Source organism: Lissotriton vulgaris, chromosome 1_1 (assembly GCF_964263255.1).
Source record: "Lissotriton vulgaris chromosome 1_1, aLisVul1.2, whole genome shotgun sequence".
In the NCBI taxonomy this organism is placed as follows: Eukaryota; Metazoa; Chordata; class Amphibia; order Caudata; family Salamandridae; genus Lissotriton; species Lissotriton vulgaris.
Window position 1 is genome coordinate 270,986,604 of NC_141685.1, and position 4,524 is coordinate 270,991,127.

Genomic DNA, 4,524 nt, shown 5'->3' on the forward strand with positions numbered 1-4,524 from the left:
ATAAATCCGCAATATTTCGTTCCGTCAGATTTCCAATTATTAAAACAGAAACCTCATATATTCAAGGTAAAATAACAAGTATTTCTACATGCTAAAATGCATATAGTCATTTCACAAAACTGAAATTAGCTTCCAGCAAGCAGTGAGAGAGGTGATGATTTTGAGATCAAGCCCCTGCAAACCATTATGGGACGAGATTAGCAGTGGGAAGTGAATATTATAGTATCCAAATAATTCTACAAAGAGCTGCAGTTCACCTCGTTCTCCCCAGTTGTCCCCAAGAGGCAAATGCAATAGCATTTAAAATATTACACATCAAGCTGCAGTTCACCTCATGTCCCTAGATGTCCCTGATGATGCAAATGCAATAGCATTTAAAATATTATTTATCAAGCTGCAGTTCACCTCGCCGTCCCTAGATGTCCCTGATGAGGCAAATGCAATAGCATTTAAAATATTATACATCAAGCTGCAGTTCACCTCATCGTCCCAAGATGTCCCTGATGAGTAAAATTCAAAAACATTGAAACCCTTTCATGAATGCTAAAAATTATGCTAAGCTTATCCCATAATGCTTTGCAGGGCCTTTTAGTTGTATTTTTGCCCTTAACTGTGCTTGGGGTGGTTCTAAGAGAATGGGACCTCCACTGAATTACTCTTTAAAGGGAGCAGGAATGTATAGAACCTGGGAAGAAAAAACAACACTCGTGACAAAATGCCCCCAGTGATTGTCACGCCCCCAGCACACACCCACAGCACAATGCAGACACGCCCACAAGGGACTACTTTGCTGGCACGGTTCGTTTACATTTTAAATGTATATGGTCGGCGTCTGCATAGCCTATGTCATTCTGCTGCAACTGCCCTTTCCAACGCTGTAGTGGGTGTTGTGATTGGTGCTGTGGTTCCTGAGTTTACCTGGCCAAAAGGTTCAAGTTCTCTCTTTATAATAGTAGTATAGATAGACTAGCAGCCCGTCCCGACGTTGTCCGGGTATGAATTGCTGCCGGCCAGTAGTATATTGTTTCGTAGGATTTCATTTTGATAGCATTTCTTATCTGTGACAGGCCTGTGAAACGCTCCGATTCACAGTGCACTGCTGATGCACTTAAGAGTGCTCGTTCAGTAGTGTGTGAACTCGAGTTTCCCTACTTTATTTTCCTTGCAATATTATATAGCGTGAACTTGACAACATGGCATGAGCCCAATTTACGATACAGAAGAACAAATTGATTCGTGGTAGGCACGGGGAGACAAAGCGATTTGCCTGGAATCACAGGATATTGAGCTGATGCCGAGATTCTAACGTAGTTCCCCATCTCTAAAGTTCACAATTTTAGAACTTGTGGTGGGAGGTGTGTCTAAAAGTGTATGTCGGTGCTGGGCATCAATGAGAGAGACCTGTGCATTTTTCCAATTGGTGGTGAAAAAATATGAGTATGTTGTTGGAGATGTGGGCCGCCGTGCCACCAATGTACTTACGGGGGAGGGTAAACACCCATTATTCCGCGAATTTCTTTCCACATACCATCACTCTGCATACTTTCATTACGAAAGTACCATGACTCCGCAATGCCATTATAACGCATGGCATTACATTTTATATGCTTTTACCACGCATACATTTACAACGCAATTCGTTGTAAATGCATGAATGGCAAAAGCATGTTTTTTAAAAATGTTTTGATAAGGCAAGTAAGAGTACAGGGGTATATGTTTTGGGGTACTGAGGTATATGTTTTGGGGTGTTTGGGTATTTTAATGGTTCAGATATAGTTTTGGGTTATGGGGTACAGGGGTATTTTTAGGGTTCAGGGCTAGGTTTGGGTTTTGGGGTATAGGGGTATTTTTAGGGTTCAGGGGTAGGTTTGGATTTTGGGGTACAGGGGTATTTTTAGGGTTCAGGGCTAGGTTTGGGTTTTGGGGTACAGAGGTATTTTTAGGGTTCAGGGCGAGGTTTGGGTTTTGGGATACAGGGGTATTTTAGTGTTCTGGGCTAGGTTTGGGTTTTGGGGTACAGGGGTATTTTTATGGTTCAGGGGTAGGTTTGGGTTTTGGGGTACAGGGGTATTTTAAGGGTTATGGGCTAGGTTTGGGTTTTGGGGTACAGGGGTATTTTTGGGTTCAGGGGTAGGTTTGGGTTTTGGGGTACAGGGGGATTTTTAGGGTTCAGGGGTATGTTTCGGTTTTGAGGTACAGGGGTATTTATAGGGTTCAGGGCTAAGTTTTGGTTTTGGGGTACAGGGGTATTTTTAGGGTTTAGGGATAGGTTTGGGTTGTGGGGTACAGGGTAGATTTATCGGGTTAAGATGGGTTAGTGTTTAAGGGTGTTGGGGTATTTTATAGAGTAAGGGTGGGTTATGATCATGGGGTGCAGGGGTATTTAAAGTAGGGGTGGGCGGAATTGGCGCGAACTTGGTACAATAAATCCGCAATATTTCGTTCCGTCAGATTTCCAATTATTAAAACAGAAACCTCATATATTCAAGGTAAAATAAGTATTTCTACAATATAAAATGCATATAGTCATTTCACAAAACTGAAATTAGCTTCCAGCAAGCAGGGAGAGAGGTGATGATTTTGAGATCAAGCCCCTGCAAACCATTATGGGACGAGATTAGCAGTGGGAAGTGAATATTATAGTATCCAAATAATTCTACAAAGAGCTGCAGTTCACCTAGTTCTCCCCAGTTGTCCCCAAGAGGCAAATGCAATAGCATTTAAAATATTATACATCAAGCTGCAGTTCACCTCATGGTCCCTAGATGTCCCTGATGAGGCAAATGCAATAGCATTTAAAATATTACACATCAAGCTGCAGTTCACCTCATGTCCCTAGATGTCCCTGATGATGCAAATGAAATAGCATTTAAAATATTATTCATCAAGCTGCAGTTCACCTCGCCGTCCCTAGATGTCCCTGATGAGGCAAATGCAATAGCATTAAAAAAATTATACATCAAGCTGCAGTTCACCTCGTCGTCCCAAGATGTCCCTGATGAGTAAAATTCAAAAACATTGAAACCCTTTCATGAATGCAAAAAAATTATGCTAAGCTTATCCCATAATGCTTTGCAGGGCCTTTTAGTTGTATTTTTGCCCATAACTGTGCTTGGGGTGGTTCTAAGAGAATGGGACCTCCACTGAATTACTATTTAAAGGGAGCAGGAATGTATAGAACCTGGGAAGAAAAAACAACACTTGTGACGGAATGCCCCCAGTGATTGTCACGCCCCCAGCACACACCCACAGCACAATGCAGACACGCCCACAAGGGACTACTTTGCTGGCACGGTTCATTTACATTTTAAATGTATATGGTCGGCGTCTGCATAGCCTTTGTCATTCTGCTGCAACTGCCCTTTCCAACGCTGTAGTGGGTGTTGTGATTGGTGCTGTGGTTCCTGAGTTTACCTGGCCAAAAGGTTCAAGTTCTCTCTTTATAATAGTAGTACAGATAGACTAGCAGCCCGTCCCGACGTTGTCCGGGTATGAATTGCTGCCGGCCAGTAGTATATTGTTTCGTAGGATTTCATTTTGATAGCATTTCTTATCTGTGACAGGCCTGTGAAACGCTCCGATTCACAGTGCACTGCTGATGCACTTAAGAGTGCTCGTTCAGTAGTGTGTGAACTCGAGTTTCCCTACTTTATTTTCCTTGCAATATTATATAGCGTGAACTCGACAACATGGCATGAGCCCAATTTACGATACAGAAGAACAAATTGATTTGTGGTAGGCACGGGGAGACAAAGCGATTTGCCTGGAATCACAGGATGTTGAGCTGATGCCGAGATTCTAATGTAGCTCCCCATCTCTAAAGTTCACAATTCTAGAACTTGTGGTGGGAGGTGTGTCTAAAAGTGTATGTCGGTGCTGGGCATCAATGAGAGAGACCTGTGCATTTTTCCAATTGGTGGTGAAAAAATATGAGTATGTTGTTGGAGATGTGGGCCGCCGTGCCACCAATGAACTTACGGGGGAGGGTAAACACCCATTATTCCGCAAATTTCTTTCCGCATACCATCACTCTGCATACTTTCATTACGAAAGTACCATGACTCCGCAATGCCATTATAACGCATGGCATTACATTTTATATGCTTTTACCACGCATACATTTACAATGCAATTCGTTGTAAATGCATGAATGGCAAAAGCATGTTTTTTAAAAATGTTTTGATAAGGCAAGTATGAGTATAGGGGTATATGTTTTGGGGTACTGAGGTATATGTTTTGGGGTGTTTGGGTATTTTAATGGTTCAGATATAGTTTTGGGTTATGGGGTACAGGGGTATTTTTAGGGTTCAGGGCTAGGTTTGGGTTTTGGGGTATAGGGGTATTTTTAGGGTTCAGGGGTAGGTTTGGGTTTTGGGGTACAGGGCTATTTTTAGGGTTCAGGTCTAGGTTTGGGTTTTGGGGTACAGAGGTATTTTTAGGGTTCAGGGCTAGGTTTGGGTTTTGGGATACAGGGGTATTTTAGTGTTCTGGGCTAGGTTTGGGTTTTGGGGTACAGGGGTATTT